Here is a 24,069-nt window from a genome sequence, read left to right on the forward strand (position 1 = left end):
GATTTTGTCACATTTTCGCTCAGGTTCCTACCTTCAGATGGGGTGGGAGATGGCTCGGTGCAAGTGACATGGATGTCTTTTGCTCTGACATTTTTATTCTGTGTAAAATATCAGAAGTTTAGGAGCTGTGAAGTCTAGGTTTGAACTCTAATACAGTGCATAAGCTACAGACCCCAACCTGAGCTTTGGAGTGGAGGTCATTGAGCCCTGGCACAAGTGAATCATGGCACACATGGTGGAGATGGTGCTGCTCTGTCTTCTGCCCATTGAGTCTCCTGTCATGGATGTCCAGCACTGCTCTTGACCTTTCTACTTGCTGAGGAAGGATGAGTTCAAAATGACTTAGGAAAGCAGCAACCAGGACAACATAAATTTATTCACCCCTGCTCCTCTCCCCTCTTCCTTGTGTTGGTCTAGGGAGTTGATGAGAGGCTATGAAAACAGATGAAGCTGCAAATTTTCTTCTCATGACAATACTGTAGAATCTAAGGAAAATGGATTCTTCTGGGCTTTGTTTTTTTGTCTTTGGTGGAGATAGCAAACCAAGAGTTTGGAGGTCCTCCTGAGGCTGGCTGAGGATTGCCTTGAAAAGCAGACTGTACCTGCTGAGTTCCCATCCTCCCTGCCTTTGGGATTTGAAGCCCATGTTAGTGAATGCCGTTTAGTCCCAGGATTACCAGAGGGCTGATACGTATCTATTACTGTGCCAGACTTGGAGTCACATACATTGAAACTAAGTTGAAAGGGGAGACCTGATCTTTTATTATTTCCTCTTTTTAGTGGCATGTTCCTCTCTTCTACCAATCCACCAAGGTTAGACCATCCAGTTGCCTTTTTCTAACAGGATGCTGCATTTTCTCTTCTGCTCACTTCCAGCTCCTTTTTCCAGGACCTCTAGCCCTGAAGCTGCTTTTGTGGAGCATCCACAAGCTTCAGGACTCATTCCCACAGCTGGTGCTTGGGTTTGATAAAGGTATCAGCCCTGAGTTTTAACCTTCAGCAACCATAGCAACCAGCTTTGTATCCTTTGAAGAAGTAGTCCTGGGCACAAGTTACATTAAAGACCCATGCACTCCACTTCAGAAGACCTCCCTAAAATGGATGGAAATTGTGACTTGATGACATTTAGGAAATAGGGCATTACTTGTAGAACATTTGTTCTGAGAAAGACAGAAACTGTCAAAATTGTAAGACAATTACACTAATCCAACCCCTCCTAAGAATGGGCACATCAGCCTGGCCATGCTGGAAATCTGTTAGAAATAGATGGTCTTTCAGAGTGATTTCTCTATTTTCTCCTTCTTCCTCTCTAAATGGTAACTGAGACCTATATAGGCAAATCATAGAATATGAAGCATTTCTGGGGGGAAGGTGGGCAGGGGAGGAGGGGAAAGGAGTGGGGAAGAGCTTTGGTGAGAAAAATCATTACCAGACCAGTGGAAAACAAGGCATCAGAGGAGAAAATAGTATTTTTACCTACTAATCTGGAACTAACATACTTGAGCTACAGCTTGACCTTCAGGGATGCCCCTCAAATGGGAGGGTGAGCTCAGTAATCACCCCCTCCTGGTGTGCCTGAAGATCCCCTACAAGTTGTATCTTTCCAGAATCTTCCCAGAAGGAGACTCTTAGAGGAGAGTCCACATATAACAAGGAGTGGTTTTGACTACTCCGATGCAACGCATATTCTGAAAATACATTGATGAGGGTTTTGACTGCTTGACCACAGTGACAGGGTTGTGGTGGTGGGATGTGCCAAAACACTTCATGTTTTCTTGAGCTGGCTTGCAAAAGGTGCTTAGAAAAGTTGCTGCTAAAATAAAACTGGAGAAGGAGTAAAGGATGCAAGCTTGCAGTGAGCGGGAGACAGAAATCCTAGGCGTTTGCGATCTCTTGCCAAATTTATCCATCTCTTTTCCCACATTCTCTCTCCATTTCTGAGGAGTGACGCTTAGCAGTTAGTTTCTGTCTTCGAAGGTAATAGATGTGAGCATCTGTGATGTGGTATAGTTTTTCATTTGAACTGTTATTAGCATGTGTTGGAGATACATATTCAAGTGAAGTGACACTTGAAATATATTCCATGTTGTATGCCAATATCCTATAGAAAGGCCTGATGTATCGGTAACCAAAATTAGCAATAGAGCCATACCATCATATAATCTTCTCAGTGAAATCACAGACCGCTACATAGCAATTTTCTTAGGTATTTGTAATGCTCTTATGCATACTTATTCTCCCTTCCCCCTATGCCATGTAGTTGCTTCTTCAGTAGATTTTGGCTGGTATGCCCTAACCAACACTGCAAGCTCTTTTGGCTCTGTTAGGATGCATGTCTCTCTCTGCTTTTGAGCCAGCTCTGTCCCTAAGCTGCCAAGCCAGAGCGGTGGGGGAAGTTTTCCTTGCTGCAGAGAAGGAACCAAAGCCTGGTAACTCAGTCTATGCTGGGAGAAGTGGTTGGAGGTGTTTTATAGAAAAACTGCTTGAGAAGAGCTCTGTCCTGTGTTCATGCTCAGTGTGAGCCGGATCAGGGATAGGGGTGAGACATACCTCATGGAGCCCTAAATACCTGCTAGGATGGGCTGCATCAAGCTGGCAGCAGCAGCATCCCAGGCTGACCATGTACTCAGTGGGGCAGGCAGATGCCCCAGGAGCTGTACAGCACTACCTGTAGCTGCCTTGGGAACCACAACCAAGCACTTACAGCTAAGTAGTATGAATTTATTCCAATGCTATTTTAAATTTTAAATTTTTTATTTCAGTTCATTCTAGAAAGATCTCCTCCCTCCCCAGTAAATTACAGATCTTTCTAATGCTACGGTCAGAATCATGAAAAGTGTCCCAGCTGCTTTAACCAGGCTTGCCTGAGTGGTTGTGTTTGCCATGAAGCCACAGTAACAGATGCTTTATCATGGTATGGTCTGTGGTCAGAGCCCCCTGGACCCTGATAAGATTTATGTGGTCTGTGCTGATATTTGTAGCTTCACTGTTGCGAACAGCAATGCTGTTCAGTCTTGTTTAAAATTAATTTAGGTTTGCTTATCTGTGCTGCAGTCAGAGTTTTGTGTGCAGTGTCATTCACCACCCTCCTCGTACAGAGCAAGAGACTCTCTGGTGGGAGTGGTAAGAAATAACTTTTGTTTTCTAAGTTATGTTCTACTATACTTTGTAGCACCTTCCCCAGGAGGGTCTGTTTTGCAGACCCACTGAATAAGGACGTTAAAAATGTGAAAATTAGATCCAGTCAAAATTGTTTGTCACTTGGAATAAAGTGCCTTTAGAGAGTTTGTTAGGATCGTGAGGATGTAAACAAGACTTCCCAATTCCCAGTTCACCAAGGCGTGGTTGCTTTGGCATAGACTACAGCGAGCCCCTCACGCCTCTCTGGGATGTCTGAACACCTTCTGAAGAGCTGGGGAATGGAAGGGGATGCAGTGGGCGCTGCAGCTCCACTTGGGATTTTTGGACCTCCGTGGTGGATGCTGTCAGGGAGGTAATCACCGAGCCCCACAGAGTGGCAGCTGCACATTACTGAAACCCAATTTTCAAATAGGAAATTGGCCTTTTATCTTTGGTACTTGCTACATAATGGTGCAGAGCATTAGTCAGCTGAACCTCACCATGGTTTACTGCCTGGTTGTAAATTGTAATTGGCTGGCTAACCTTCTCTGATGTTAAGTGCCTTAAAAGGTTGTTTTTCCTTTATTTTAGTTTAGGTTTAGTTTCTGGCTTTATGTGTTCTTTGTTTATTCTGATACTAAAATGTAATTAGAAATTAAAAAGAACAAAGCAAACCTCCAACCCTACTGGTGTACATTAACATGAATCATCATCTCTTGAAAGTGTGTTTAATGCAGAGCTCTGCAACCTGATATACATCCCCTTCATTTGGTAAATATTTAAAATATCTGCAGACATTTTTTCACATTCTTGAGCAAAGACCACATCACCACGTGTTCAGCCTTGTTTCTGTTTTTGAGTATTGATTTTATGAAGCTGAGGTGTGTTAAATGTTAAATGTTTTCTCTACTTTTGTAATTTCTAGTATCTATTGTACTTTATGAAAACAGATATAAAGAGAGAAAAGCCTACCAATTTATTTCCCTTTTAATAATCAAAATGAGTATATTTGAAAGAAACTGTAAGCAACTTTAAATAGTGCCAAAGGCTGTAGTCTTTGAGAACAGTTGAATTGGGAGGCTTATATAATGATGAACAGAGTTGATGATGCCTGTAATAAAGTGGATTAGCTGTTAGAAATTCTGTTACACCATTTAGCTTTACATAGCTAATCTTCCATGTTTGTGATTTCGGTCATACGTTCTTGGGGGTACCCAGATAGGTTATGGTTCTCCAAAGAGAGTTATAAATCCTGCCACTTCCCAATATAGTTTCCTAAGGAGAAAAGAGAGAAATTTTCATAGCTTTTCCTCTGGGTCACATAGCACTGCCCCCTTAGCAATCACTAGTTCCTGCCCTCAGGTAGTAATACTGACTTCTTTCTCTTTTGGTAGCAACTCTTTTTCTTTGATGCATCTTTCCATCTTGGGCTTCGGCTAGGTATTCCTTACAGCTTACATGGAGTTGCCTTTCATGTGAATAAAGCAGATTCTGAGAACAGTGCTTCTTCCTCCTAATTATTTTAGGCTAAATATGTCCTGTTCTGTGGATTCTGTTTGTGGGATTATCAGGGTCCCATGTCTGGTGGTGGCGGCCTGTGTGTTGGGTGATGCTGATCTCCCTGCACTGTCCCTGTGCAGAGGCTGTCCAGGGAGAAGGAGGCCTCCAGGCAGAACAGGCAGCTCACCAGGACGTCTGTGCATGGCAGACTCTTTCTAGGAGTGTCTTGCCCGGGTCAGGACTGCGGCACATCCCTCTTTCCCTGCCTCCAGCAACAGAAGGGCTTGTTTTGTTGGCAGCCAGGGACCAGGACCTTCACTGTGGCATTCAAGATTTTTTACTTTAAGAGGACATTGACCAATAACTGGGTCTGATCCTGGAATACTTGCTTATTTTGAGAAATGTTTTCTATCCCTTTTTCTTCACACATATGAAGTGTCCTTTCACTGAACTCCCCACTGACTTGAAGTGTCCTACCAAACAGGGACTGTAATTGTTGAACAATCTTTAAATTATTTTCTAGTAAAATAGTGTGAATTTTTATTTGGAATAAAACTTGAGAGTGAATACACATGCAGAATTTTAAGGAGCAGAGATGCTCCTCAAATACCATTAATAGTGCTTTGATTCAAACTTGAGTAGTCTAGAATGGTGCTGTTATTTTTTTAAGGAACAAAGCTTGACTTTAAAAATATGTCAAATTCAGTTGATTGTGCTTGAAACAAGAACAGTCTTCACAAGTAAGGGACTTGAAAAGCCTGGAATCAGTTTCCTGCTATTCTCCAACACATTTTGCATCTCCTTGGGGAGGCAATTTAGGCTTTCAGTCATCAAATCATCATCTCCAAAATGGGGATAATAAAGACATTCCCAGTGCCTGGGAGTGTTGAGATGACAGACAAACTGAAAGATCATTTGTAGGTTCCAAGAGCACTTATGTGCCCCTTTGTGGCTGTAAACCTCAACCTTTCCCAAAATGCAGCCACCCACTGGCCCCCAGTATAGATTCAGTGCATTATATCCTTATTAAAGTGTTATTCTGTTTAAAAAATTTGCCAGGGTGACTGTATGTATGTGTTCATTCACTCTGATGTTGTCCCAAAGCAATTGCCAAGTGATTTGATCCCCTTGTCCAGAGAAGCATTGTGTGCAAGGTTTAGGCCACTTTCAGGGACATTGTAGCCAATTAGCATTGCCCCCTAATTTAGGTTAGAGGACTGAAAGAGAAATGTGATTTTGCTGGCTCTGGACTATCAGGTTGGTATTACCAGTGATCTCTCTATCTCATTTCAAATCCAGTTTGCCATGCTGTGGTGCTGGATCAGTAACAACTGGGAAACATGATGAGCTACATAAAATCCCGTCATTTCCAGTGAAGGTTTTTTATTTTCCTCTCTTTGAAATTGGACCCAGTGTTGTCCTGCTTAGCGCTGTGTTAATCAGGGGTACTTCTTCCCTCTCCCTTTTTGCTCAAGAAAACCATGTCAGCTAAAAGATACTTGTGCAGTATCTTTAGCACAAATACAGGTGCAAGTACATGAGCCTGGAATTACTATAGCTCAAGAAACGTGCCTTCATGTCTATAAGCAGTGTAGCTGCACTCTTTTGGATCTTCCCACGTAAATAAACCTTTGGTTTGTGATATCCCTTGGGATAGTTGACCACTGCTTGGGATTTAGGCATGCCCCACATTTATCTAACTGTGAAGGATGTTACTTGGCATCATACAGAATTTGTGACAAATGCTGTGATATTTGGATCTACTGCTTGTAGTCACTAACAGAAATTTGTCCTGCTGCTGGGTTTTTTCCCCTCTGTTAGCTAGAGGGAGAATCATAACCTTAACATTATTTAATTGGAGGCCTTTTGAGTTAATTAATTTAACTCTTCACTGCCTTTGATCTCATGGTTTTATGAGTATTTTTAATTGATCTTATTTGTATGGAAATGTAATCTAACATTAATTTAACAGAATGGATTCAAATCAGTGGTCAACCCAGCTGCTCAATCAAGGATATTGCTCAGTGCTATTTATTGGGTTTAATTTGAAGATCATGGCCACCCCAGAAACAAAAAAGGAAAAGCAGCTACTGGTGCTGAGATCCTGTAATTGTAGTCAGTTTCACTGATGGATACTGTTAGCGTGGAATTGTACTGGCCACAGCAAATAAATATGGCTTTCTTTTCTTTCCACTGAGTTCTACAAATTCATATAGAATTATGGAAAGGGAAAGGGGAGCACTTAACCTGTGAATTTCAGTCCAGTTGGATTTAAGCAAACCACCCATTTACTCTTAGATTAATGGCTTTGCAGGCAGACTCCATCAGTTGTGGACTGTATTGTATTAATTTGCAACTGCAAGAGTTAATGCTAGTAATTGCTTTTCCTCTATAGAGAGAGCCTGGAGTAGATTGTTTTTACATGGCAATCGGTGATTGATAGATCAGGGAAAACAGGACCAAAGAAGGTTACTGCCTCCCAACAACTTCCCCCTTCAAATTAAAATAATTTGCAATTTGTAGAATGCCTTGTCACACGTGCTTCAGGAATGAAGCAGTAAACACACTAGGCTGCATTCCCTTAAAGCAGTGAACCTCTTACTGCCTTTCTTTCACCAAACCAAACAAGTCATGTTGTTGGGAGTCCATTGAAAACAAGTGTGCTGGTGAAACAGTCCCCAGACCCCTTCAGCAAACTTCCTGTACAGTCAGGCAGCGGACCTGATGAAAGAGCCTGTTTGTGAACCTTTGGATTCCTTCCATTGATTTGTAAATCCACTTTATTAAAGTACTGCCGAAGCTCGTGAAATGAGCAGCCGAGGGCTCCCATCAAGTTCCTAACAAATATCTGATGCAGCTTGGATCACTGGTACTGGCACATGCTTTTGAAATTGTTTTTTTCTGCTGCGTTGGATTGTTTCGAGACTGGGGGAGTAGAGACGTAGGAGGAAAAATGCAGTCTCCATCAGGCACACATTACATGGCTGCTTTATTTTTCAATGCTGCTAAAACTCCTCTTACTTAATATCGATCATACCAAGGAGCCAGCAAAGTACAGTGTTAATTGGGTCCACTGGAATTCTTGTCCCCTGGGAGAGAGAGCTTCCTAGGCAGGGTGGGCGGAGGGAAGGAGGGAGGGAGGGAGAGAAGGAGGGAGGCAGGCAGGGAGGAGGGGACCCACTGTGCGCAGCATAAAATGTAAGTGCACTAGACATCAAGGCTTCTGCTTGCATCGCTGGGAAGCAGTCGCGGCGGTTCCCACCCGCCCCCCTTTCAGAAATTAGCCAACTATTTTTTTTTTCTTTTTCTTTTTTTTTTTAAGTCTGGTAGTTCCTCGTGAATTAACAGCTCCTTTCTTTTCTTTTTCTTTCCTTTTTCTTTTTTTCCCCCCCATCTGCGGAGGGCTTTTTTTTTTGTTATTATTTGAATTGTTTTCCTCTCCTTTCTGCAAAGCTGCAAAAGCTCTGCTTTGAAAACTGCTGCCCCAGAGTGCAGTTGCTTAGCTGTCCTGTCAGCATTGTTCTAATGCTCATTCCATATGTATGTCACATAGGAGCAGTACCCTCCTCCTCTCCCTTCCCCCCATCCATGCATTTGATTTTTTTCCCCTAAAGACCGAATTTTTTTTTTATTTTTCCAAAGGAGCTTGCAAACAGGGAAATTCAAACTGCATGTTTCTGTGTTTCTGTGCTGTGGTTGCTTACATAGCCAAGACCACATTTCTCTTAGAAAAAGTGTTTGCTCTGTTTCTCCTTTTCCCTACTCCCTCTTTTTCTTCCCTACAAGCACAAAGGCTTTAAAAACTAAGATCTATAGTTCCTTTTGCTTTTTTTTTTTTGCGTTACCGTGACAGCATGTATCTCTGTTGCTGAAGAATGAAGCAGGCAGGCTGGAGGTTTTTTATGTTCAGTGCTTTTGGGACCACTAAAAAGAAGTCCGCAGAGAAATACGTACAGCAACTGTGCCAACTGAGTTTCTCATGACTGTTATCTGTCACTTATTCTGACTAAAAGGTAAGGGGTTCTTTAGTATTTTTGTTAAAGTCTTTGTGCATTGTTTGTGTGGTGTCATTTGACATGTGCAGCTCCCTGGCTCAGGAGGGAGGTGGGTTGTGAAGATTTTTGTGTTAAGGTATTATAGGTCACCCAAGCAAAGCTCTTTGCATCCAGAGGAGAAAAAAAGATCTTGTTTCTTGGAATAGTTTCCCTTTTCATCTCAAATGGTTCCTCCAGCTCAGCTCGCTACTGATTGAGACATAAAGCTGGGGCATTATCGCTGCTACTTATCTTTCCTGGTGCTCTTTCTCTACCTAGGGAGCACACGCACCCAGTTGGTGTGTGCGTGCGCAGATGTGGGGCAAGGCATAGCCCCGGTGCATGGCAAACACTTGGCAACATGCACATTCTCCTCTCTTACTGTAACTAAATGTCTTCAAGCACCCTTCACAAGGTAAGAATGCCTTAGTTCAGCACACTGCAGCTTATGCCTGTTTAAAATTATTACTTGGATTACAGTGCATACTGTGGAAAGTTATTAGTTTCCACAGAGACCAGTTTAATTGGGGGGTATGTGTGCAGCGGTTCTGTTTTGTGCTTTCCATACGCTGCTTGTGGGGGAGTATGAAATGTTATTTTCTTCTTAATTCTTGGGAAGGGTGAAGTTTACACTGTCAGGCATAGCAAATGAAGTTATAGCTGAAATCGATTAAAGCTGTGAGGAAGCATAGCCTTACAAGGCTCTTCAACTTAGCCTGGGAGTCAGAAGATAATTCAAAATATTTTTTTGCTCTGCTTTGTAATATGCAGAACTGTAAGCAGGAAGGCATCTTCACCAAGCAGAATTAGCAGTGAATGATGCCTGGACTGGATCATTATGTCATTTATGTGTTAGAAACCTGTTTAATCCACAACCTTGGTGCGCGCTGCTTTTTTGTGCATGTGTGGTGGATACATCTTTCAACAGCCTCTTAGTTCAAGAGGGCATTGTTTTATAAAATGTGTTAATGTGTTTCTGCTTTGCAGGCAGGCAGAAGTGCTCTCTGTAACTGTCCCCTTAGCTGTGACACAGCCTGTTATTTGGCATTTTGGAAGGGGCTGATTGTAGGGCTTGCTTTGCTTTCTCTAACTGTGTTATTTGTGTTCTTACTTTTTAGCTGTTAGTTCTCTGCATGGAAAATGCATCTTAAGGGTGCTCATTTCTCATGCTTTGCAATCATAAGTGGCTGAGACAGTTGAGCAACCTGATTTAGTGGTGTCGCTTTGCGAGAAATGTTGCATTGCTTATTTGAATAACCAGGAATGCCACCAAATATGTAATTACTTTAAAAACAGACTAAAAATACAAAGTGTGAAGGAAGAGAGAAAATTCCTGTCTGCAGGAATTAATTTCTTTCTTTACTGTAGCTGTTTATAATGCTATTTCAAAATCAGATATTTCCTAACACATGCTCTGTGGCTCTTATTTTCCCATTATTGTTGCTTTATATCAGCACTGAGAAAACAGTCATTTAGATAACAGGTTTTCATTGACATCCTTTTTATAATATAGAAAGCAGTATAAGAAGCAGTAATAAGTTAAATTGGCATCTGCTAATTATGCTGAATACAGATTGCGAGCTCTTCAAGTCGTCCCTTGCCTTAATGCTGTTAGCATATTTTAGCACTGGCAACCAAAGGAAAGAAACTGGAATGTTCTTGCTTGGGGTTTTTTTAGGGGAAAAAAAAAAAAAAAGCTATGGCTTGTGAAGAAGTGTGAAGTTTTGGGGGTTTTTAATGTTTCTCTGCTGGTTGTGAACAGAACATCATACAGAGTTTGGTAGCACTTGGTAGAATTGTGATCACTGAGAACCTGACCTGCTTGGTGATCGCTAGAATTAAATTTGACCCTTGGAGACAAAACCATTGTTGTCTGATAGGACAGGAAAAGTTTGAGAGTTTTGTTGTCACCAAATACGTTATTATTTTGGATGTCTAAGAGAGATAATTAAAAATACAACTCTTCTGAACTTAGTTGTAGTTCTTCATACTATTATATGGCAATTTCACTCACCTCATCTCAAAACTGAAAGTCTTCCGTGGAAGCAGGAGAGCTGTGCTTCTGCCCAGATGTGCGCAGTCCTGCCCTGCGCGTTCTCCCTGTGCAGCAGTACTGCTGTCCGGCCGTGGCACGGAGCCCAGGAGCAGGAGCCCCGGGCTGCGGCGGCCGTGCCAGGGCAGGGGACACCCGCTCCGTGCAGCCCGTGGCGCTGGCGGCGGGACCCGGAGCGGCGGCGGGTCAGCCACTAGAGGGGAGGCGAGAGCCGCTGATCCCGGTGCCTGGCACCGCCGGGGGAACACCGGGAGCCGGCTGTCCGCGGCTGGGTTTTTGCACCGAGCGTGGGCACAGCTGGCCTAGCCTGAATCCCCTGCGTGCCGGGAGCACCCAGCGGGGCTCGCTGGGGCGTAGTGTGGGCTGGTACCGGTGCTCTTCTCAAGGAGCATCCCGCTGCTGTGGTGGGTGGTGTCCTGAGACAGGTTTAGACAGAGCAGAAATGTGCCCACGCTTCGTCTGTGCTGGAGTTTCTGCCTGTGGACCTGCCCCTGCCTCTGTGCACAACCTCCCTCTTGCCTGGCTCCAGCCTGGGGGAGACTGTGGGGAGATCTCATCGTGGTCTTCAGCATCCTTATGAGAGGAAGAGATGGGGCAGGTGCTGATCTCTTCTCTCTGGTGCCCAGTGGCAGGACACAAGGGAATGGCCTGAAGCTGTGTCAGGGGAGATTTAGGTTGGATATCAGAAAAAGGTTCTTCACCCAGAGGGTGTCTGGGCACTGGAACAAGCTCCCCAGGGAAGTGCTCACAGCACCACCCTGACAGAGTTCAAGCATTTGGGCAGCACCCTCAGGCACATGGTTGGATTCTTGGGGGGCTATCTTGTGCAGGGCCAGGAGCTGGACTTCAGTGATTCCTGTGGGTCCCTTCCAACTCATGATATCCTATGATTTTTACCAGTAGGGAAGATTTGGCACATAGATTTACCGTAAGTTGTTTCATCCTTCTGTAGAGAAGTTATCCTGAACTTAAAGGATTGCTCTGTGTGGTGGGGATGGGCACAGTGGGAAGTGTCCTGTGTGGAGAGGTGCAGGGCTGAGTGGAGATAGGAGAGCTCCCAACCAGTGAGTTCTGCAGGTCAAGGTGAGGTTACCTAGCGATGGATGGGCAGTGCAGGAACTGCATATTTTGGATGTTGGTGTGTTATGGCAGTGCTGTAACTCTTGTCTTCATATGAGCCTAATTTTGCTAGAAGTGGTGTCAGAGTCTTTTTAATAAGACATTATGATTTTGGCTTCAGTTTTGGGTTTTCTTACTCTCTTATGTGCATGTGTAAAATGCAAAGCATATTTAATGAGTGAATACTTCAAATGCTTCCAAATTAATTAAAAACAGTTCCACATCTGGAATAAATCCAGTACCTTGCATGGATGTCTTCACGGTTTTTCCCTCTTGTGAGAAGCCTTGTGAATATTCCTGTGTGGATGCTTGTGAAAACTGGAGTAGCAGAATCCAGCCTTATTTTACAAAGGAGAGAGATCTGAAACCCACAGAGATCAATAGAATCTTGGCCTTTATTCCAGCAGACTTTGGATAGGGCCTAATGATATTATATGATTATATGATAGGCCTGTGCATAGTCAGGTTTTTTCAGGGTACCTTGTCTTGAAGGTAACAGCAAATCTTAATTAAAATTTGTTGTTTGTTGTGGTTCAGCTGCTGTTTAAATTCACACAGATTTCAGAGGGGCTTGAATTAGGCACCACAAACAAAAAAAAAAGTGTTTTTATAATGAGTTTTTTTTTTCTTCTGCCTTCTCTGTCCCCAGAAGTAAATAAAATGATCAGATTTTTCTCTGTGGGAATGTTGTGATTTAAACTGACACAACCAAGTGACCTAAAGATAGGCTTATTGCATAGATAAAAAATGCAGGGTTGGGTTGTTTGAACTGCATTAGCATCAGAATAAGAAATGGCAGAGAAAGTTGGCTGAGGTGCCCATGAAGAACTGGGGAGGGTTGTTCTTTGGAAAGCTTCTGAGCTGGGAATTCTTTTCTGAGCCATAAATAAATAAATCTGTGTCCTGAACAGTTAATGAATACAGGAGTCTGGGCAACTTTAAGCTGTTTGGATATTTAAGAAACCCACATGGTGCTTTTGTTAGTATTTCTGATTTCCATTTTTCCCCCTAATATTTCCTTTTTAAGTTTTTGTTGTTTTTTTTTTTTTTACTTGGTTTATTTATGCTGAAAGATGCTGTTGATAATGTTTTTGCCAGCACTTTTTTGTAACTCCCACAGCAGTTTTGTTATGTGTTGCACCAAAATGCTGCCCCTGAAATTTCTGATCCTCAAGCTACAGATGGGGATTGCTGAGAGTTTAGTGCTTTGAGTACTTTGTCTTTGGAGTTGTCCTCTGGCTGCTTGTGCGTGATCCTCTGGGGATGCCAAGAAAATTATCTTGCAGGGATCCTACTGTGATTGCATATACAGCTTTTCCAGGGGAACTCAGTGTGTTTTGCAGACCAAAACGAGTTAAACCTCATGACATTCATGGCAGACAGATAAGCATAAACCACAATAAATAAACTGAAACAGGAAGAGGTGAAGAGCTCAAGTTTCCCATGGTAGCGAACAGTGACATTCCCATTGAACCAAGCTGTAGGTGCCATGTACCTCTGAAAATGAGGGTGCTGTTGACTTGGCTGGGAGAGCTACCCTTTTGGCACTGGATTTTGTGAAGGTAGTTCATATTTGCAGTTTTGCATCCAGCACCTGCCTATTAGAGATTGAATTTGTTCAAATCTCCTCAGCATTTCCTTGCTGCTGAGTTCATGGTGAGTCTGCGTAAGCAGTATTTTATGTTGGGAAGTTGCTGAAATGTCCTCATGCCCTTCCAGACTGGAATTTTCTGAATTAACCAGCCTTGATTGGATTTTTGCATTAAGTAGAACAGGCCTGAGAAAGGTGCACCAGCTCTCACAACACTAACAGGTTGTGACCATTGCTGGGTTCTGACTTCATTGTGTTTCATATAGTGTTTCTAGTTATTCCATCTTTGATGTGCCTTTTGAGAAAGGTTTGATACTCTTTACATTACTGCTGTCATGGCTGTTGGTCATAGGCAAAATAAAAACCTAATGCTACTGAAGTGGATGAGCTGACCATTCAGTAAAATGGAGCAGAAATGAGAAATTTCACTCAACTGCTCTGAGTGCACAACTGCTTAAAGTACAAGGGTACAAGGCAATGCCTTTTAGAAGATAAAGGGTTTAGCTAGTCTGTAATCAGATAATTATGGTGCTATAAGCCAGATTTGTAGGTATACTGATACAGTGCAGAAATTCCCGTTAGGGCATGCTGTACAACTGGGATATACTGACAAAGAGAGAAAAGGAGTAGTGAGAGAAAGCTATGGCCTGAACTTGTACAGCCTTTTTTAGAAAGCATTTTAACCATAGGAGCCAGTTAAAAAGGTTAATTGGGCAAGATCTTTATTGTGGTATGTGAAAGTGAGCTTTGGAGCTCGAGAAGAGAAAGCAGCAGACAAAGCAGTGAGGTGTTCCAGGAGACGACGCTGTTCATGGTGGAAAAATGAGGATGATCCCGACACAATCTAGAAGAGGGGAAGTGTAAAAAAAAGTAACAGAATATACTGAAAATGTGAAAGTTCTTCAAACGATACAAGACCGACCTCCCCCCCGCCCCAAAGCAGTGTGGGTGGAAAGAGCAGGGCAGACAAGTTGCCTTTAGATCTTACAGAGATGACAAGGGTTACGCCAGGAAAGGAGTAAAGTTTGTTAAAACTGAAGAGGCAAGGCACAAAAGAGGAGGGAGCACGAAGGTGCTGGAACCTCTTTTACCAAATCAGCATCCCTGAAAGCATCCAGGATAGTGACAGAGTTCCGTTACTGTGTGTGTTGTCGGTCAGTCATGGAAAAGAATGAGCCAAAAAGGAATGTAAAGGTCACACAGAAAGACTGCAGGGGCATCTGGAGAAGCAAGGATGTTGAGGTATGTGCTCCTATAAACTGTCAGACGTACTGGAAGGGAGGAATACCAAAGTTCATCCTCAGCGTGACAGAGTGGTTGAACCCACTGGAACTGCTTTATATTCAGTGGTCCTTGGGGGGGAATAAGCTGCCACAGAAATCAGGAGAATAAATGAATGCTTGCTGAAATTGAGCCCAAAACCCAGGGGTTTGGCATGATGCTCTGAGTGCTAACACCAAAAAGCAGGAGTTAATTTTGCATTGGCTTCCTTACTGTAGCCTGCCTTCCTAGGAAACATCCCAGAGCATGAGCTGTTGGTATTGGAGAATGAGTGTTCATTTTTGAGTTAATTTTAATAATCTGGGCTTGAATTGATATGTGGTAGTGCTTGGTGCTAATGAAGTGGCTTTCAGACCAATGGGCTTCAGAGAAGAGCACAGTTTCAGTATTTCTCCTATTGCACATTTCAGTTTGCTGAGAACTTGGAGCAAAGGACAGCATCTCTGCCTCATTTGTTGCTGGTTATGCAGTTTAATTAGTGTCCATCATTACTGAACAGCTCCCATGGAGGTGAATACGGGCTTAGAGAAATCTTCAGCTCTGCAGAGGAACTCTGTAACTAGATGCTAAGAAGGGGCTGTTCATACATGGGAAACAAAAGGGCCCTTTATGTAAAAGTAGCTTGTTAGCTTTTTGTTTTTAAGCTGTAGCATGTCTAAGCAATCAGGGTGTCACACACTAATAAACTGGCCAGTCCCTCTGGAATAGACATTTTCGGTGGTGATTTAGAAGGTGCATTTGTACAGCAGTCTCCAACTTCATTACTACACTGTTTCCTTGGATACTGAACATTTTGCATATAATTATGAGAGGGACGTTAACGTGTCGTGGTTCTAATGGTTTTAATAAAAGTTTTTCATATTACTTGGTTAGTGAGTCTCTTTTTCCTTTAATATTCTATATCAAAGAGCAAGAACAAAAGGAAGTGATTCTTGTCAGCTAATTCACACAAATTCTTTTGAGCCAAGAACTGGTTTTATTTCTTAAAGTGTGGAAATCCTGAGTGCCATTTCTGGAGTTATGTTGCTGAATGAGTTGTAAATAGGGGTTAGAGTGCTACTATTCATTGTAACATGAAATTCACACTGTTTGGGAACAATTTTACAATAGTAAAGAAAAAGCTGTTTAAATGCTGGGCAGTAAACAAAATTTGTTATGGGTGTGAAAGCATTTAAATACTTCATGTGTCTATTTAAGGCTTGGGTATTTTGATAGTGTTCAGTATGTTTCTCGAAGGTACTTTCTGCTCTTTACACACCATCTTGGTTGCCTCAACTCCGGCTGTTGTTTAACAAACAGTTTGAGCTGCCATGGACATGGAAAGGATCTCTCCTGCCTGCCCCAGGCACCCGTTCCCGTCTCCCTCCCTCCCTTTTGTTCACAGGCATATTTGCAGTAGGGCAGCTCAATACCCACTGAGAACAAAATTAACAAAAAACAAATAAACAAAACCCAAACCAACAATAACGACAACAAAAACAATGCCATACTGTGGATACACACACAAACTACAAAAAATAAAAACACAAGAAAAACCCAACAGGAAAAAGCTGGGGGATTGAGTCTAGAACAGCTGCTTTGGTGGCCACGGTGGCTTATCCTGCTGTAAAGTGATCACCAAGCTGTGGCATGAAAGGATTATGTCTGAATATAATTAGGTTTAGTTGTGCAGTGTGTCTGCAACTCTTGCAAAGAAGTTGGTAGGAGCCTCAGGCTGTGGTGCCCAGGCTCACACGGTGATGCACTGTCTGTCGTGGCCCTTCACTGATCCTGCACATGAGCATGAAGCTCTGTGTGTGTCACCTCCACGGCTTTCAGCGCATCTGATTGTTCCACTGACTGCAGAGGATGCTTTCATATGCACTTGAGGAATGTCTGCTTGGGAGCAATATTTTTGCATGTCAAAAAAAGAATTAATGCTTTCATGTTCTTTGAGACCTCGTTGGAATATCCTCGTTGGGATATCCCTTAGATATACAGCAACAAGGATTTAAACTCTGAAATGTCTGTAACTGTCACAGGCTGTGTAATTACATGAGGTATGAGGGCAGCTGGGCGTGATGAAATGGGTTGTACGTGTGTGTGTACACCCTCACTCAAACTAGAAGTGTGCTCACTTACTGCGAGCTGGTTTCAAGTTCAAAACGTCGTGCATTTTTTAGTGTTAAAAGAACTACTTTATATTCCCACTGATGCTTTTTCTTCAGAGAAACAATATATTGTGTAGTTCATTTAATAAAATAAAAGCTTTTTTCCAAAAGCCAGAGAATACAGAATTTAATAAAGTGGCATTTGAAGATAAATTCTAGGGATGCATATGAGAAGGCTCTTTTACAGTACACTCAGTTTTATTGAAGTCCTCACAGCAGCCTTCATATGCCGAAAGTTATTGGCAGTCTTTTCCTATCGAAGTGGTATAGAACTGTATTATATACACAGATATTTTGTCCTTACCCATAATAATTTCACAAGCAAGGCATGCTGCTTTTTTCCCCCTTCTGTGTGGATTTGTAGGTATTCTATACCTACATTGCTGTTCTATATCTCTTTTACCCCCTTCCCCCCCCTCCCCCCCCCATATACTTTTATCTTAAAACACAGAGGAAACAGGTTAAGTTACTTCCAATGATTTTGATCTTTGACCTGATGCTCTCTGGAACAGCTTCTTTTGTTTTTTTACCTTTCTGGAGATTTGCAGGGGTCAGGTTGAAATGGCAGCTGCCTTTCAGTCAGTGCGTGGTGAAGCGCGAGGAAGAGCTATTTGCAAGTAATGCCTTGTTATATGGAACTTCATTTTAAACGGAGGTTTCAAATTCAGGAGCAGTGAGCCTCACTGGGCATGAGTTAAGTGTTGTTACTTAGGCTGGAGTCCTTTTTATTTCAGCTGAGCAGCTTTCTCCTTCTCTTGTCAGAAGAAAAATGGTAAGAAAATGGTGAACATGTGGCCTGAGCTTGCTTCTGTGGGATGCTCTAAGAGGGAGTATCCATGTACCTTTGCCTACTGCATCTCCTGGCAGCTGCACACCATCATGGCACCCTTGGGATGAGGCAGAAATGATGGAGCAGCCTGGGTTTTGAGGGAACAGGTGGGGATGGTATGGTGTTGCCAGCACTGAGTCCTCCCCTCCTGGTGCACAAACAGAAGGTGTAGAGCCAGTGACTGACATAACCACATCTTATCTCTCCCCACAAGTGACTGTCTGTGTTTTGGGAACATGGATCAGCAGCTTGGGGACGTGTGACCTGCCCCATTTATTGGCAAGCACTAGGTTGAATGTTCAGCATGTGATGTGAGGTGGCCACTTGACTACCAACTCCTCTGCTTGTCAAAGTGTCTACGGGATGGGGTGGCTCTATTCAGAAGATTTATCTGCGGGGACTTGGTGTGGCACCACTACAGTGTGGGCTCCCAAGAGGCAGGGAGCAGTCAGACCAAGGAGTCTGACGGCAGACTGATGTACGGGAGGCAGACATGATGAATGCAGGGTTAGGGGGACCTTGCCTTGCATGGTTAGAGGATTTACTCCAGCCAGTGTTTGGTGTGCATGCCCAGGATTTGGGAGCGCAGGCTTTGCAACTTGGCCTTTGGCTGCAGGTGATCCTGACTCCAGAACAAATAGAAAAGGGTGAGGCATTGAGATGCGGCCATTCTTCCTAGTGGCTGCCATTGTCAACAACATAATGGAGTCGTAACACTGTTGATAATGTTGTCAGTGTTACTAATATACCCCTGTTGTTCTTATTACCCCTGCCTTACTGGTCTCCATTTCATGATCAGTGTCCACTTAACTTTCCAAGATCTACATGTGATTTTGAAGACCAAACTCAAACTCCTGACCTGTGATGAGTTTTGAATGGTAGCCACTGCAGTGGTGGTGAGAAACACAACTGAATGACCCTGTGTTCTGAAAATTTAGGCCAAAAATGCTGGCGAGTATTGCTTTGTAGGGAAACCTTCCTGCCCTAGATTTTGCAGGTACCAAGGGCAGCATAGCGAGGCAGTGAGAGCTGGAGTATGTGGGAGGGGTCTCCTGTGTAACCTGGGGCATGGGGCTTGAGCTGCTGTGCCTGTTTCCTCATCTAGAAATGGGCTAAGTGTGTGCACTGACCTGACCTTCAACTATGCACAAAAATCAGGGACCTCAAGGGCAGTGCTGTCAGGGTAGGTGGAGGCACTTTGCAGTCGAAGCTTTTGTGACAGCCAGTGAGTGTGGGTGCCTCAGAGAAGTCCAGTACCCACAGGAATTGCAGGAGGTAGATAGCAGTGTGCAATGGAGTTTGTTCCTGCTTCCCAGTGTGACTGGTGGTGAGGCTCTCCATGAAGCCTGGGCTGTTGTGCTTGTGTAAAGTGCCTTTCACAGAGAAAGGGCAGAGATCAAAGCTCTGTATGGCTAGTTTTCCTTGGCTTTCCATGCAGTGCTCCTGTAGATATTTGAGGAACATGCTTCTCCAGAGGGAAGCATGGGGCTCTGTTAGTGAGGAGAGCTAAAAGAAAGCCAAGCTTCTTTTTTCTTCTTTTTTTAATTTTGTATGATTTTGATATTTGAAACTAGATCATAAATGAAAATATACTTTTTCTGAGGTTCTGCCTCTTATGCCAAATATTTTAAAGGCACTTGTCCAAGGTGGTTATCAAAAATCTGCATTAAGAGATACCTCATTTAATCTAACATATCCTGATTGCCATGAAGATATTTTCAACAGATACTCTGCCATGATGTCTGTTATTCTTCAGGACATAAATAACTGCTGGACTGTAGATGACTCTGTGGGTAACCGGTGGCTTATGGGTAACCTCTTTTCTGGCACAGAAATAATGGGTTGTTTGTTCCTCCAGTTGAAGTCCTGATGCATTTTGATGTTTCTGATTTACATTTTTAGCACTGTTCCTGATACCGTTCAGTGTTCTGTGAACAGTCTTTAAACTTGGTGTTTATTTTGGAGCGTTGGTTTTTCAGCAAACAAATATGTGATTAGCAATTAATGGTTTTGCTATAAATAAACAAAAGAGAACAGTTCAGCTTTAAATAGGGATCTCTGCTCTGTGGAGCTTTTAATTGAGCCATGCCTACAAAGTTGAACCTTTCCAAACATGCAACTGGCTTTGAGGGACTCCCAGCTATGGTGACTGAACTGGCCGAGTTGGAAAGCTGAAGCTGTGGTTAGCTAAAAAGTGGTTATCATCTCAAATATCTGTGCATGAGCCAACCACTGGAGGGGGGAAGAAAGGTGGTTTCAGTATGGGTGAAATGTTTGAATGCAGGTGAGGTCCAGCGTGCAGAAGAGTTCCAGTGCTGTGCCTTTCCCTTGGGGACTGGTCTCTGGGTAGGGGCGACTGGTGGAGGTGGCACCAGAGGTGGTACCAGAAGTTCTTCCACATAGCCAAGGCAGATCTGTCTCTCTGAGTGCCACAAGCACTCCCTTGTGTGCATGGAAAATAGTATATTATTTTATCCCCTTCAAAATAATTGGATTTAGCACCTTGTAAGGCTTTGGGCATTTCTAATGCATATAGCAGTCCAAGGCCAGCTTTGTTGGGGAGCTTACCTCTTTGCAGTGATTGAACCTTAACATATGAGTTGGAAGGAAATTTCTAGGTTTCTCTCAGAACTGTTAGCTTTAAGGCTGACTCCATCTACTTTTCTATTTCCCACATGATGTCTGCAGTGTGTATTCCACTTATCTGAGAGAAAGTGTGATTTCTTTGACCTGATGCAGCTGTGGATGGCTTCTTACTTAGGCAGGTTAACCAACTACTATGGCCTGAGCTGAATGTAATTTTAAAAAGTAATGGCAACAGCCCTCTCTCTAGATACTGCCTGTTTGAACAAATAACAAACTTTCTGATGTTTTGCAGAAAAAGTTGGAGAGCAGCCACTGTATTTATCAACAGTCTTTTTCTTTGGTTTTTTTTTCCTTTCTTTTTTTTTTTACGGATAGTTGTGGGCTCTTACAGTTTGTCCAAGTTTTCAGAGACACTTTCATCAGAGGGCCACCGAGAGGCAGATTTTGGGGAGCTGGCTTTCAGAAAGGTGGCTGCTCTGCAGTGCCTAGAAGCCAGACCCACATAGATATCTCTAGTTGGTTGTAGACAGCTCCAGTGTGTTGCTCCAGAAGCAGCTCCGTGTTATGCCTGTGACACAGCAGCAAGTGCCAGCACCCTGCAGATTCCTGTCCTGCCGTAAAGGAAAAATGTTCATTGCTAAATCTAAGTTTTGTTCTCAAATCTCAAACTTGTTGAGAATCTCAATCAAAATATTTTCTCCTTCCACTTCCATCATGATCTCTTTCTGTTGCTGTGTGTCACAGCTATCTTGCAGAGAAATGGCATTGCAAAACCAATAATCCAATTCCTAGCATCAATAAATTTTTTTTTTTTCTTTCTTCATGTCTAGTAAGATCTAGCTATTTCTCAAGTGATTGTTCTGTTTAATTGTTTTGTTTAATTTTCTTAAAGGCACCTGGATACATTCGTATGTCTTCTTTGGTGCAGAGTGAAAAACTTTATCCTACAGTCTCTTTGTAAAATCCTTACTGGACAATCATGATTTTGATTTGGCATCTCATAATCATAGAACCATAGAATTAGGATTGGGAGGGATCTTTAAATATCACCTAGTCCAACCTGACAGTCTTTCTCCTTAATCTCCATTTTGTGTTGTGCATTTTACATGGAGCTGTCAACGGTGAAGAAGCTTTTGTATATGCATCTCTATTTTCAATCTTCCTTCATTTGCCCATATATAAAGGTCTGGACCATTTGAGCTGCCATACCTCCCCACACACAGTGTCTGAGGGAGATACATAGTATTTTTTTCCTCTGAGAGTAACAGCTTACTGCAGTCCTTATACCTACATACCTATTATGGCCCTGGAAACAGTAGTTGTAAATCTCATGGACTTCTTTCTTACTATAAACTATATCCAAATAGTTTATACAAGCCTGTGAAAGCTGTCAAAAGGAGTATGTGCAGTATTCCAAACACAGAGCAGACCGGAGGCAGCAACCAGCAGCAGTTGGGACTAGCGGGTGTGAGTTTTCAGGAAAACAAGCGTGGAAGAGAGTTCATGGTGGGAACTGAGCCTTGTGTGGGAAAGGTGGAATGTGCTTTTTTAGCTGCGGGGTCATCCCATTCACATCAGTGCTGCGGCTCACAAAGTGCTTGTTCCATTGTTGTGTTTCACCAGGTATTGAAAAGTGTTGAGATTTGGGTTGCTCTAGGATTTTGTACAAAAGACTATCTGGTCTCAATTGTAGTATTATTATTATTTGCATTATGGTAAGGGCAGAGTTGCAAAGAGCCCAGTCAGATCTCTGCTCAAGTCCCACTGTATGCAGCTGGAATGTGCCCCATGGCAGGCTGTGGTCCTGCTCCCCACCCTCAGTAGCCTCTGGGTGTACGAGTAGAGCTCTTGCCCCTGAGGATCAGAGGTGCAGCTTGGTAAAAAGCTGGTTTGTTGGAGGGGATCCAAAGTTACTTGGATGAAGGTGGTGAAGGGAGAGCTAGGGAAAGACCAGCAGTGACAGGAGTGGGACTCACCAGTGCTGGATTTTTGCTGCTGACATGGCACCTTGAAAGAGCGTTCAAGCTAGAGCTCTTTGGATGAGGGTCAAAGTAGATTTATGAGTAAAACATAAGGGGGGAAAAAAAGGCCAGATAAGCAAGAAATAATGTTATTGAGTGTGTTTCATAAGGAAGTCCCCATGAAAATAACTAGCTCTTTTTGAAACTGCCCCAAAGCCATCCCCATTTTACAGTGACTAAGACGCAGGAGCCAGGGGGGATTTGAGACACACAAAGCATGAAAACTGGTTATCAGCCTTTGTTTCCCTGGGGGCGGACCACCAAGGGACAAGCTCAAATCCTTTGTAAGGTGGCTCCCAGGAATTCACTTTTGACAGATCTCACATGGCAGCAAATTATTCCTACCCCCCTCCTCCTGCCATTTCCCCAAGCCACGTTTCATCCTCGAGGGGAGAGTCCAGGAGACCCTTTGCACCCTCTCTTCAGGAAGAAAAATGATGCCCGGCTCCTGCTCGCTAGTGGAAGCATTTGCTGATGAACTGATACTTGCCAAAAATTGGTGTTGTATGGAAAAATCCCCAGCACCTGCTAGCAAAACAAAGTTATTCATAACATTCAGCTGGGTGGCTAAATCTTCACTTCCTAGGGACGGCCTGAATTACACTTGCTACACGCTGAGCGGCCTGTCTCCCGTGTGGAATGACATGCAGGCAGCAGGAGGATTTGCAGCTCTGAGAAAGGTTAGGATTTATAGCGCTGTCTCTTGCAAGGGCTTACTCTGCAGAAATGATCATTTTGTCTTCACCTTCTCTTTTGGGGATAAACACATCATGATATAATCATATATATGGAAAAGCAGATCTTCGTGCTCATCAGGGAGCAGGTAGCTCCATGAATATATTTCCTGTTGTAAATCTGTTGGTGTCAGTAAGGTTTTTTTTCCCCTCCTGCCTAAATTTGAACACACATCTTTAATTCATTTCTGTATGGCACAAGTTCTAAATTCTTACTCTGTGTTCTGATTTGTTTTCCTGGCCAGTAAATTGTTAGCCTTTCCTAACTGGGCAAGTTGCTGTGGAGTGCGAGGAAGTTGTCTGGCTAGGAAAAGTGTTGTTTAAACATGCTTTTTTCCCTTAGTATTCATTTGACAACGTGCTAGTGTAATTGACAACATTGCCTGTGTAATAAGAGGAGAGTTAAAAAATCCATGTCTCTCTCTAGTCTGTGCTTGAGCTTTGCAGGAAGAATGGCACCTTGGTCTTTAAACTCCTAGACTGATATCTTCCATATGCCTAAACACTAATTTCCATGAGTTCGGAAGAGTTTTTAGTGGTTCTGTGCTTCCAAGAGAGGGCACTGATGTACACGGGCTCTCACCTCCTGGTTGCAATATTGACAAAACATTTGTTGTCAAATTTTTTCTATCACTAATGCAGCTTGATGTAAGCCTTTCATAGGTGACAACTGCAAACCTATCACAATGCTTTGCAATCTTCATTTTATCCATTTTGCAGATCCTTGTGGCCTGGTCATGCAGAAGTTTTTGTGTAGTCAAGTTGCTGTTGTTGATAGAAAAGAACATTGAGAAGAAGAGGTTTCATGCCTGTGTGGCAAGCTTGTGGGATTTGTGCTTTGATGACTAGACCACAAGAATGGATTGGCTGTTGTTATGTTGACGTTTGAGTGAAAGGAGTTACCTTGTAAAATTAAGATCACTTCCAAAGAAATCAAGAGCTTCTGTTCCTGCAGTGAATGCATGACTTCTCTACATACTCTTCAGGCTTCATGTGCATGTGGTGTTATTGTTCTTCTGCTTCCTAAAAATACCTTCACATTTTCACATAT

General features: G+C 43.0%; 1 protein-coding gene across 11 annotated transcripts in view; it reads left to right on the top strand.

Annotated features, from left to right (window-relative positions):
- Positions 1-24,069, top strand: part of FAT3 (FAT atypical cadherin 3) — a 402,929-nt gene that overhangs the window by 58,419 nt on the left and 320,441 nt on the right. For 2 of the 11 annotated variants that reach the window (XM_010401089.4, XM_010401096.4), the window contains exon 1: positions 7,856-8,633. The exons of 8 other annotated variants lie outside the window; for them this stretch is intronic. The gene's annotated coding sequence lies outside the window, so the exon portion shown is untranslated. Of the gene's footprint in view, positions 1-7,855; positions 8,634-8,826; positions 9,070-24,069 lie in introns of those variants that run through there. One more of the 11 variants, XM_039563124.1, reaches the window with a different exon arrangement.

This window comes from Corvus cornix, chromosome 1 (assembly GCF_000738735.6).
Source record: "Corvus cornix cornix isolate S_Up_H32 chromosome 1, ASM73873v5, whole genome shotgun sequence".
NCBI lineage: Eukaryota > Metazoa > Chordata > Aves > Passeriformes > Corvidae > Corvus > Corvus cornix.